The sequence below is a fragment of the Magallana gigas genome, chromosome 9 (genome assembly GCF_963853765.1).
Source record: "Magallana gigas chromosome 9, xbMagGiga1.1, whole genome shotgun sequence".
Lineage (NCBI taxonomy): Eukaryota > Metazoa > Mollusca > Bivalvia > Ostreida > Ostreidae > Magallana > Magallana gigas.
Window position 1 is genome coordinate 11,675,005 of NC_088861.1, and position 13,159 is coordinate 11,688,163.

Genomic DNA, 13,159 nt, shown 5'->3' on the forward strand with positions numbered 1-13,159 from the left:
CGGACTACCGGTCCGTATATACATATAGCTACATTTTAAAGATTACAATAATATTAATACTGTAAGAAAATAATCGTGAGACTATAAAAAAACGTCCTCAAAAACCCACTGAGAGGAACTGAAAAAACCCTGAAAGTTTGCACTGGGGGTACTGAGTAAACCCTGATGGCCCTGATATTTGCACTGATGGTACTGAAGAAACCCAAAGAAACCCTGAGGTGGACACTGTGGATATGGAGTAGATTCTGGATAGCCCTGGTGTCACTTTATTTATCTACTTACATACAAAATATTACAATTTATAACTTTTCAGACATGAATTTGTAAATTTATAAATGCATTAATTTTTGCTTATATATCAATTTCAAAGAAACGGAATAGAATTGTGTTAAACACAAGTAAATGTATATCCGATGGAATATTTAGGTAGTGCTTTAAAAATTTAGAATAATCACTAAAGGTATATAACTATAAAATGTTAATAAAATCTACTTAATATAAATTGTCAGATTAATATTTTAAAACGTTGTTTCAACGTTGAAATGTGGTTGATGTCTTCAACGTTGAAAATAAGTTGGGTCTTCAACGTGGAATCAACGTTGAGTTATGGTTTGGGTTTCAACGTTTAAACCTCAACGTTGATTCCACGTTGAATAATGGTTGATCAACGTTGCAACTTGATTTCAACCATTTCTCAACGTTGAAACAACGTTGCGTGCCCACTGGGTACATTTATGCCCGAGCTTTGTCCTTGAATACTTAAATTATTTTCATGACGCATTACATTTAAAAAAGATACGTAAAAAAAGAAATTGCGACAAGTTTTTCCAAACAATCACTTTACACTAGCATTCTTTCATATAAATATTTTTTATAAAAAGTTGCTCTACGATTTCCAATATTCAAAAATACATTAATTATTGCAACAAAAGTTCAATGATATTTTCATTAAATGTTATATTCTATAGACAGTTTAAGATGAATTGTAGAATCCTTGAAAAAAATAAATTGTTTATTATAATAGTTAATGTTTTCTTCAGTTTTTGTTATGGACACATTAGGTACAAAATACTATGGGAAAATGCCTGTAAATAAAACGAAACTATACTTTTGATTTGTTATCTTAAGTCATGTTTTACAATATTAGCTACCCTTATTATGTATAATATGAGTTTAAAGAAAATAAAAACCATACAGATACTTAATAAAAAATCATTAACTTTCTCAATCATGTATGATTCAAAACTATTATTAAACGCATCCTTTTTATATTTGCTTTCTTTCTACGATTGTCAGAACATGTAGTCGTTTTGGTTTTCAGTGCTTTTGAATTGCTTTTCTTTAAATGTTGAGGTGTCTTAGCTTTCAAAGCGTCTGACTTCATTCATTAAAATTAAATATCCAAATAGTACACAGTGAACTAGATTGATTATCTGTTTGTGTAAACCAGGACAGTTTTATAAATTCAGTCACCTGTTAAGGTATGTTTAAATACCGTCCTTAAAAAGAGGTGTCTTGTTGAGAGGATTACGCATGTGTTATGTACTACGGTGTAATGCTTGTCATATATCAATGAAGTGTTTAGTGAATCATTTGACATGGATCTGTTTTAGGGCACACAAGGGTTGTTCGGGGGGGGGGGACTCAAGAGTAGGATTGTAAAATATTTGGGTGATTCTTAGAGTAATGCAGGTTTTCTCTCTGTCCGCGTAGCAGACAAGAATCATTACACAAACACATAAATAATGAGACCAATATACATGTACTGTTGAATATAAAATACAACAATAAAAGTAAGTCAGTTCTTATCTTTGATTTTTTGGACCTTAAAAATGAACACGTTTGTGTATGACCAACCGCTTTCATTCTTAAGTAGTCTAGAGAATTTTTGGGGATGTAATACTGCAAAAATTTATAACAAAGCTCCTGATTCATATTTTACAATCTTTACTGAATTCGAATATGGCTTTACACAAATGTTGGCGACTCATTTCTATCATATGACAATCAGAACATATGGCAATTCTGACAAAATTGACAATCGAGTTTTGTAGAATTTAGGTAGTAAAGCGGATAATACATGTTTTGCTTATATTGTCACGTGAAACGAATTTATATCCAGTTGTAAATATTTTTCCCTACAGAAACCTATTACATTCTGAAACCATTTGTTTCTGAGACTCTGTTCCATACGAAATGTTTATTTACTGAATATACACAACTTCGTTGGTAGTTGTTACCGATACACAGAGTAAACGCCCATTGCGAAGCTCTTATCCGAAAGGTGGTGTTACGCTGGGTATTTCCGCTTCACCAACTTCTATCGTCAACATGCGCGTTTTACATTTTGCAAGAAGAGTTTTGGTGTAATACAGGTAAGGAATTTGTAATCGTTTATTGTTTCGACCTATTATTGATAGTATACAGCTATGGATGACGACGGAGCTGAATCCCTCAACATCTTTATCATCCATAAACCGTGGATTCTTTGTACATGTACGTAGTCCGAGATTCCTCTGACCAGTGTCTCACCCCCGCTTAACGCTTTCATAATATGATATACGATGGTTCAGGCATCACAAGAGTCAGGGGAACATCGGATCATGTATAAAACTATATTAACCAACGTTAATGGTACAATTTAGGCAAATTAAGAGGGAAATACAGATTGACAGGAAAACAGGGGATCGATGGTAAACGCTTATAATAAAATCATGCGTGATAATACAATTTATAGTGTATCAAAAATATAGGTTAGTTAACATGCCAAAATTAACATTCTGTTGATTTATATGAGACAATAAAATAACATACTATTTACTTGTATTCAGGTCATGATGGTGGGGGGAAACGCCTTGTTTGTATTCTTTAGATAACATGTTTACACTTTATATGATAGACGAATGAAATATAAGCTTCTTAACTTGAATAGAAACTACATAATTTTATAAGTTATTTGCAGAATGAGTGATATAGATTCAGTGTCTGGGAAAAAAGGTAGCATTGCCTTAGCATCTGAAATACTGATAACATGGAAGAAATCAGTTCTGTAAAAATGGCGGACAGACAAAGGTATTAAAAAATCTGGAAATAAAGACATTCTAGTGAACAGGATTATTAGAGTAATTAACTTTGGTGAAACAGATATTTCTGCCACAAGTGACAGTTCAGATGGTGATGATGAAAATTTGCCTTTTCCTTCAACACTTCAAGATGGATGGAAAGAACTGACCACAGAGAGTTGTCCAGATGTTAAGGAAGATGATATTCTCAATATTTATATATATTCAAAAGACACCGTATCAGGCAAATCTAAAAAGTGCAAAAGGCAGCTCAAGAAATCTAGAAGACTTCGTGATCAACATTTTCTAGCTAGTATGACCGTGAATCATGTTAGTGATACATACAGTGTTATTGCATCAGAATGTAGACCGAGTATGAGACAGGTCAGAACAACCCAGTTATACTAAAGAGCAGAGTGAAGGGGAGTTACTCGGTATATCCTTAGCGAACCATTCTGTAGACTGGTCCTCTGTCTCTATCGTACGAATAAAATGTATATAGCGCATATCAGACAGGCATTGCCAGTCTAACCATTCTGTTGGTATTTGAGCATGTCGATCTTTCATACATTACTGCCCTTGATTCAAAATGAAGCCGCAAGGAGACGCTTGCATTCAAAATCAATGACAGCTGACCAGCTTATTCGTTTTCTTTTACCTATGTGCGTTAAAACGAAAGTAGTATTTACACTTGGGCGTCAATTAAGACGATCAAATGGAATCATTAGCCAACCCAGACCCACCAGAATCAGCTCAAGAGCACATTCAAAAGTGTGAAAAGCACTTTTTAAGAAAAGACATAACTTGTGATGACTGTGATGAGTTTATATGTAAACAATGTGCCAAAACAGACCACGTGGATCACGACTGGACAACCATATCTACAGATGCAAGCATAAGGAGAAGAGATTTGAAGATGACTTTAAAGTAAATGAAGGAAAATGAATTGCGAGAAATAGACAAGATAAAGATGGCAGGGAAACAAATTTAAGACAACCGGAAACGTTTTGATATTGAGATTTCAAGGCTTCAGAAACATTATAAAGAGATTGTTTCGAGACTAAATGAAATAAAAAAGAATCGTGAACGTTTATTACGAAATAATCTCCAAAGAAAAAATACTGAAGTACGTCAAAAAACATCAGACCTTGAAAACAAGAAAAAACAAGGAATAAATCTTGTGACATTCCTGGAACAAAAACACAGCACTATGTCAGACTATAGTTTATTGGACAACCTCAGAGACTTCCCCAAACTCATGCCTGACATAGACTGTGATATAGGGCGTGAAAAGGATGATTATTCTATAAGATATGGCAGTTGGGACATCAGTGAGGAACTGTTGTAGTCTATAATGGGACAAACGTTTGATTTAGATGATATCTGTTTTACAGAAGCAGATTCATTTCAGTATGAAGATAAACCAATTCATGTTATAGAGGCAGTCAATGAGGATAGATGTTTTGCTAAAAAATGTAATGCAGGTAACCTCGAACTAGTTACAGCAAAATAAATGAAAAAGAAAGCAGTATATGCACAAGAGTAAAATATGCATGCATATCTGACAATGGTGAATTGTATATAACAGATCCTGAAAACAAATGCATTAAATTTGACACTTTGTCTACTTCAGGATCAGTCTCTACATCATTTACAGTTAGTACAGATCCTCTCACACCAGTGGGAATATGTAAATCAAAAGAAGGTGAATTGCTAGTAACGCTAAGTGATATTGAGACAGAAACATATCAACCAGACTCGCATAGCAGACGTCTGGTCAGACACGTGACACTGACCGGTGATATTATCCGTGAGTACGAATACCAGGAAGACGGTCAAACCAGGCTGTTTATTCAACATACAAAGTCAAACAGAATGGTAATGCTGACATATGCGTTATAAACAGAACACATGATGATACTAGTGAACTAGTAGTTCTATCCTTCTCTGGAAAGTTGAAGTCTGCCTACCGTGGACAGAAACCAAAATAGAAATGTTTACTATCTGATGTAGTGTGCGATGCACACTGCAATATCATTGTTAGTGACTTCTTTTACAATGCTATCCATCTTTTAAGTAAAAAAGGAGAATTTATGAAGTACCTATTGACAGACAACGATGTATCAAACCCATTATCTTTGTCTCTGTACAAATCCACACTGTGGATAGGTGACTTCCACGGACTTATCCAAGTTTTTTTTAATCCAAAGAATATTCAGTTATACTAAATGATGGTGTGTTGCAAATAAACTGAGTGAAAATAGACCTACAAACTGTTTTTACGTTACATTGACACACTTGAGATGACTTACAGTAATTATCGCTTTTCGCATCTATTTAATATTCCTTTTAATTAAATTCAGTAAAGCTTTATATCTTTAACAATTATTTCTTTGGTTTGTTTTTTGTCATATTTCTTAAACATGGATATCCATAAACGTTATACTCGGAGTATGAGAGTATGCCAGAACAGTCATTATATGAATTGTACGGCAATGCTATTTCAAAAGATTTTGCTTATTGCACGTGGATTGCATGTGCATCTTGTATAATCTTGATATCTATGTTTGCACTTTAAGTAGAATAAATTTTAAATAAAATGAAATTAAACATTTGATTGTGAACTCAACAGTCATTTATCAATATTTGAATTTATGAACATATTTATCTTTATCGAAAAAGGAAAATCAAAGCAAAAATGAATTTTTTTTAAAATTTTCTTTCGTACATATTTCCATATTTTCGAATTTGCATTTTGAACCTATTATATTGCTCTTACAATTTATTATTACTCTTCAAAGTTGGTTAAAACAGCATTTTCTCAGAAAAATTGTATATTTGTGCATGGTTTTGGACCTAAATATCTTTTAGGACCGACCTGCCTCTAAAAAGTCTTTGTTATTTTGATTTGGTTTTGTTCAAAAGAATAAATTAGCATAGATTTTTAGGGACACCCCGGCCCTTGGGTCGAATTAAAAAAAAAGTTAAAAAATTTGGAAACTGCTCTTTCTCATAATGGTCTACATTTACATTAAGATGATTAAGTTTTGTATAGCTCAGTACTGTAGTGTTTTTATGCCCTTTATCGATTCCATCAGTGGGCATACTGATTCCTTTTTAAAATTAACGGTATTTATTAACGCATTTTTAATTTCTTATGCATAATTGTGTTTGCTCTTCCAGAACATCTATAGGAAATGGTACAAATGGGATAAAAAACTGCAAAGTAGATGCAGCTAATTCTTTGCAAAATGAGCGTGTACACTGGTGGCATTTTATGCCAAAAGTGCACTAGGAAAGTTTATAGATTAGAAATAATGGGGTTGAGTCAGTTAGAGTCCACCGTCCCCGTGTGATCCCGGCATCAGCTGTTAATAAGGAAAAAAGATTTAAGTTAAATACACAGTATATGATGATAGTGTTTGAACGCCTTGTAAAAATCCCTCTACATCAACAAAATTTGTTTTGCGTCAGTAAATTGTGAGGCACAATGCAATTCCTAGCATTGCAAATGGCGTCCTTACGTTATCGCGAGAATCAATTGAAAGTAAAGATTTTGAGAACCAAAAAAACAGCACTTCTGAATTCAAAATCCATTGATATTCCCGAAAATTGACTGACATTTTCTGACATCTATTGTATAAACACTGTACCCTACTTTAAACTGTAAATTCCTTATATTACGCAAGTACTTAATTTCGCGATCCCACGGTTTTGTATCAAATCGCGAGAACATGAAACCGTGAACGCGGAACTTTTTTCCTTCTTTCTTATTGTTCTCAACTCTCAAAAAAATGGCGAGATTTTAAAATCCGCTAAGGGTGCCTCTCACGATTTTACGCGGATATTAATTCCTCGCGTTTAATTAGGAATCTACAGTATCCTCTTTACATCTACTGTACAGAGCTACTGTTTCCCACTGTAACCCACTGTACAGAGCTACTGTATCCCACTGTAATCCACTGTACAGAGCCACTGTACTCCTCTGCACATACCACGGTGCATGTTTGCCAAGTTCTCTTCTGCATAGGGCTGCAGATTCGCCCATGAGAGATATTAGTGAAGAAATTCTACAGGGTACTTGCAAGCATTATAGTCCGATATTCAGGGAAAGTCTAGACATTTTAATCCAAGAAAGGACTGCAAACGATAGCATTGTCTAGCTTAATTATTTTTATTTAGCATATTTTTATTAAAGGGTTTGTTGTTTCACGGGGGGGGGGGGGGGGGACATATGTTTACAGACAGAAATACATTCCAAAAAATGAATTTGGCTTTGTAAATCTTCGAAAACTAATTAACAGATATGAATTAAAATGAAATTTTACTTTAATATATATCGTAAATATGTTATAATTAAGTTTTAATGCACATATTGGCCGCTAAATAAAATTTTCCTCACTCATAGAGACCGATTTCAATGAAATTATTTTAGACCCCGCGTTAGCAAAACTTTTGTTTAAAAATAAAAAAAATTGATTACACATTTTATTTTGATATAAATTGATTAGGATTTGATTATACTTTTTAGTAGAAAACTTAGTTTTTGAATATCTGACAGTAATTCCGAAATACTAGTATTTGGATGTAAAATGTAGGCGGGAAACGGGCGTTAGCGTTCGCAGTTCTTTCCATCACCGGGACGAAGATAGGACGATAGAAGATGGAAAGTATTCCCAGAGTTTTAAAAACTTGGAGTCTTTCCAGCAATCGCAACTTAAATAGAAGGTATCTTTAGCATCTAATTTAACTCTGGCAACCAATGAGAGATAACTTTCTTTCATACCTTCCTTTATTTGTTATATCTAAATTCATTGTAAAATACTCTTTTTCCGTTATCTATGTATTCAATATTTGTTTCATTATATAAATCTGATATGCTTTTAACATTTATATGTGTTAGTATGTGTTAATATATTAAGCGTCAGTTAGATAGCTAACTAAAATGATGTAATGATAATCTTTAGATATTTTTTTTCTTCAAATTTTCTGTATAGCTGCAGAAAGTGCGTAAGATAGCGAAACGGGGGAAGGTCGAGATACCCATATCTTGGACATCGCCAGTTTGCTACGCACAACAAAGCTTCTCTCTGGAACGAGAACAGCCAGGTGGATCAGCTAGACTTTGGGGGGAGGGTCAGTCAGGAGTCGGCCAAAAACTTCTAAATAGAGTTCAGAAGTCGTCAGGTTTGTCCGTTCAAACTGCTAACCGCAATTAATCGTTTATTTACAATTAAAATTATTGTGTTATGTGATATCGTTTTTGTTTTCTAATTAGTCATTTTTTTAACTTTCATAAAAAAACAATTTTACAAAAAGTTCTAAAACGTTTTACTTGAAATATAGGACTGATTACATTGTAATTGTATTGTAATACATTACAATACAATACTTTTAATTGATTCAAGATCCATTATGCTTTAGAAATAAACCCATTTACTTTATGCTTTCTGAAAAAAAATGACTCGGTAATTTTCCTTACAGAAAAACGTAACAATTTTTAAGCAAACATATTGTTATTTGATTTCAAGGGTTACAACGAAATTTGTTCTCATTTATGAGACACATGCGAGCATATGAAAAGTGGTTAAAATTATATTTTTAAACTTCTATGGCAATAAATTGAAGAAAAAAGCCCCAAATGATTCATAACAATGTTTTAAATGTCCCATCGATCGATAGCATACATTTATTTTTTAACGAGTAAACTTGTATTTGAACTACTGGCAGTCTAAGCAGACTTTATCTTTAGAAGAGGAGAGTTGATTCAATGACTAATGCGTTATCATTTATGAAAAGTTTCCAAAGTAGCTGAAAGAAATTGATAACTTATTTGTGCAAGTCAGTTTTGTTCACGTACATCTAGCAGTTTGAATGTTCACACCGGATGTTACAATCATGTCTACCGATCAAGGTCGTTTTTTTTTAAAGATAGACGTTCTGTCGTTGTGTTACCGAGTGATGTATCTGAACTTTATTTTTGATCCCGGAATCCAATATTAATCGCAGATCTTGGGTGAAAAAGGACAATTAAAGATAAATAAAAAATAGATTAAATCGGAGGATCATTACAAAGACGTGTATATATGCACTGAATTGGTAATCAGTGCTTTAAATATCCATCTCACCTAAATAATCATTTATCCTCAACTACTTGAATCATATAGAGTACATTCTTCACTGTCGGGGTTTACTCTGGACATTTTTACAATGCATTAATATTGTCCTTCACCTGTACAAAATGATTTCGTCAAAGAAAAATTGAGGTAACTCATGGAAAATTTTGCTGACTAATTTTGTTTAACTGCGTAGTTCAGGCTTTTTTTTTCTTAAACAGTTCAGTTTAAACAATTTCATTTAGTTTTATAAAATTTTTACCAAATTTTATAAAATAAAGTTTTATACATGCCTTTTTTTAACTTATGGTTTTTTTTATCAATTAATACAGACGTTTTATGTATTGAAGTGTGTACATTAAGTATAAATTTAATTTTTTTTTAGAAAAGGCACGGTTACCTATACGTTTTAAATAGCATTCACATAAAACGGCAACCATAGAAATACAGAATTTAGTTCATGATCTTATCGGACCTTACTGTATATATTTCTAAAAACAAACAACAAATCAGAGATATTAACAATTATTGAAATCTCTACTTATTCTAATAATTCGTCACTAATAAAATCGGAATAGAATAAAAGTCTTTATTTGGTGACTATTACACAGATTGCACATTTAAAACGATTGACTTGGATTTTATTTAGAGCTGTAATCTTCTGTTAGCTTTTCAAATGACTTTTTTGTACAGCATCATCCCTGCTGTAAACTTTTCTTCAACGTGTGCCGATTTAAACTTAAACTAGGATTATACTTCTAAGGAGGAGGGAATCAACATTACGGTACACGTATGAGATTTTATAAATAGGAAAGGATCTCTAGGTGGTTTTTCCACTATATTGCACTAATAAGAGTAATTACATGTATTAATTGTAATTAATTAGACACATTAATTGTAATTAGGATAGCATTTTCTTGAGTTTAGTTATAGTCTTCGTTTAGACAATAGATTAAACCAATAATCATTGAGGGAATAAATTTGACATTTGTATCACAGGTGATGCAGTTTGGTAGAATCGGAAGCAATGCCTACACATTGGACTTCCAGTACCCATTTACTACCCTGCAGGCTTTTGCTGTAGCTCTGGCAAATGTGACTCAGCGCCTGAAATAGCCTACAATGCACTAAAGTCTGGCTTGACTACGAGGTAGACGAACTGAGGACCTTAGTGCAAAAGTTTTTTTTCGTATGAACTAAAAAGAGACCAGATTTCAAAAGAAACAGTTGGGCATAACAAGTGCAAGCGTAACCTAATAAGTGGGACTTATCAAAACTGATGAATCATTGTTAACTATTTTGTCTTGTCAGAGAAGGTTATGAACTTTGACAAAATGTTACGTTTTAATTTTTTTTTCTCAGCAGGCTGACGCTCTAATCTTTATCGCTAGCAATATTTTCTTTCAATTCAGATATCAATAGTTTTTGCGAATGAAATACAAGAGCCAACGATAAGACTTCATTAATCCCGTGCATTTTAACGATTTTCTTGTCTCTATCTTCTCTAATGAAATGACTTTAACGAAGAGAATTTTAAGTTGTGCGTTGTTATTGTGAAAAAAAATATACATGGGATATAAGTAATTAATGAAAAAAGCATATGTCAAAATGCACGGGATTTGATTAAAAATTAAAAAGTTATTTCAACTAATATTGTGTAATGAATTAGAATTTAAAAATGCTGAATCAATATTATTGCTTTTGTAAAGGATGATGGATTTATGAGTTAAATAAAAACTGAATACATATTAATTGATGATAGTTCAATAGCTTTTATGTTTTGTTATTCACACATAAAGCGAACATAGTAATTTTTTAATTAATTCTGCTTATCGTGATAATATTAAGCAACAAAGAAACCAATACAAAATGCTTCCATCATGTTTACGTATTTATTGACGTTTATAATGATGAGCAAGTCTTCTTGAAAAAATATCATCTTTACTTTATGTAACATGTAAATAATGAGGAATTATACTTATAATATACATGTAATATGATGATATTGATTCCACTCCGTGTCATCAAAACTACTAGCACCCCGTTTGTTCGACTGCTGTTGGTTAAAAAAGTTGCGATCGTGGGTCTGTTAAAGATACATTTTATGGCTAAGATGGCTCCATCAATAACATTTGCTACCTCTAAGCTCTTTTTACAGAAAACAAGAGGATGTTAATACCGATCCTTGCAGGAGGCAGTGTTTCCCTGTCGGCATGGGTCAAATATTTTAGCACTATCAAACGAAAGTCCTTTATATATACACATATTCTGTAAAAATGTTGTTTTAATCATCCAGCAGTTTTAATTAAGTAGCAAAGTCATTATAATGATATCGATGCTTGAGTCGAAATTCGCTGTTGTTGAACCAAATTGCCAACTCGATTTGATAATTGCACGCTGGCATTATATTACTATGCCATAAGGAAAACTTTACTAGTACTGTTTCCGTTGTGATGCTATTCATTTCTTAATGTGCTTACAATAGTTTCCGATTAGGTATTTTTAAGACATGACAATCACAAAGTAAAAAAGTCATAACACTGAGAAAATTAAATCACTTGTCATATATTATATAATTACTTGTTAACCAAACGTACACAATGACGGGACCATGAAGTGTCTTTGTTTGCAGGGGATATCGACATTGTTTACACACTCTCTTTTTATCATTTGAATTTTCTATATAGCGTATCAGATATCTTATCTTGCCAAGTATTTTTTTTTTGGGGGGGGGGGGTATCGACCAAGTTGAAGGTATTATTATATGTTCTATTTTACTCGTCGACCTGCAATTTGAACTCGGAATGGTTATAAAAACGGCAAATTGGATAATACATAGCCGAGAAAACTTTAACAATTTGTCAAATGATTAATCATAGCTGCAATCCAAGGAGGTAGTTAATATCTAAATAATGTTTAAGATATGCCAAACGGTCTATTAAAGAGCACTCTCGTCACCTTTCATTGTATTGAATTCGTCAGCAAGACGGAAGAAGGGAATATAATTCTGGAAATTCTAAATCGGGATTATTTTTTTCTCACCATGATATTATTACAATTATACGAGGAAATATTGGTTTTAAGAGACCGATTTCAGTTTTTTTGCGTAAAAAACTGCAATAGAAAAACATTTTTATATTTGCAAAGTTTCAAGAATATCTACTTCTATCTGGTTCGTTTAAGGGACAGTTACAGGAACAATTACTAAAGGAATATAAAGGAAATTGTTGTTTTCCGCACTTCAAGTCAAATTAAAAAAAATACTTTTATAGCGCTTTTGCTCAATTTGTAAGATTTGATTAATGATATCATTTTTCTACCTTTTATTAGCAATGTTTCTTAAATTTTGCCAGTTTCAGGTTTTTTTAATGTAAAATGATTGTCTTACAGAAACTCTCTGTAAAACACGTTTATAAAACGATTTTATTCATAGGTTTGAAAAAAAATATAAAAAAAGGTGTTTTTTGATTTATGTAAATAGTTTTTTTTTTATTTAAAGTGGTATTGGACACCTCCATGTTGTGAAGTATTGTTTATCGAAATAAAAAATGAAGTGTAATTATATATTAAGTAGTTTCTTTCCAATCATTGTCACCTTATAGCGTAGCGCAGTGGGTTAGAGGGTTTACTACAAATCTGTAAGTAGGGGTTTTGTTTTTTGTTTTTTGCTTTTTTTGTTTGTTTGTTTTTTTTTTTTTTTTACATTTTACCTCTCTAGATAGATTCAAAAGTTATTTTTTTGGTTAGATATTGTAAAATATGAGAATTCTAAAGTATTTAAATTATTACAATATTAGCAACAGATTTCCCATACAACCTTAAAAAAATAAAAACGATTTTTGACAGTAATGGTTACGATTTATAAGATATTAAAATCATGCATTTATAAACACCAAATTTTTAACTATACTACAGTGCAGTGTTACTTGCAACCAAAACACATTTCTCACTTTCTCTTAAAAATATTCAAAATTCGTATAA

General features: G+C 32.4%; 1 long non-coding RNA gene across 1 annotated transcript; it reads left to right on the top strand.

Moving 5' to 3' along the window:
- The first annotated feature begins 2,245 nt into the window (after positions 1 to 2,245).
- On the top strand, positions 2,246 to 10,870 carry LOC117692144 (uncharacterized). The gene is made up of 4 exons (XR_010709430.1): positions 2,246 to 2,375; positions 7,661 to 7,790; positions 8,060 to 8,249; positions 10,178 to 10,870. It is a non-coding gene; the product is annotated as an uncharacterized lncRNA (long non-coding RNA).
- The last annotated feature ends 2,289 nt before the right edge of the window (positions 10,871 to 13,159 follow it).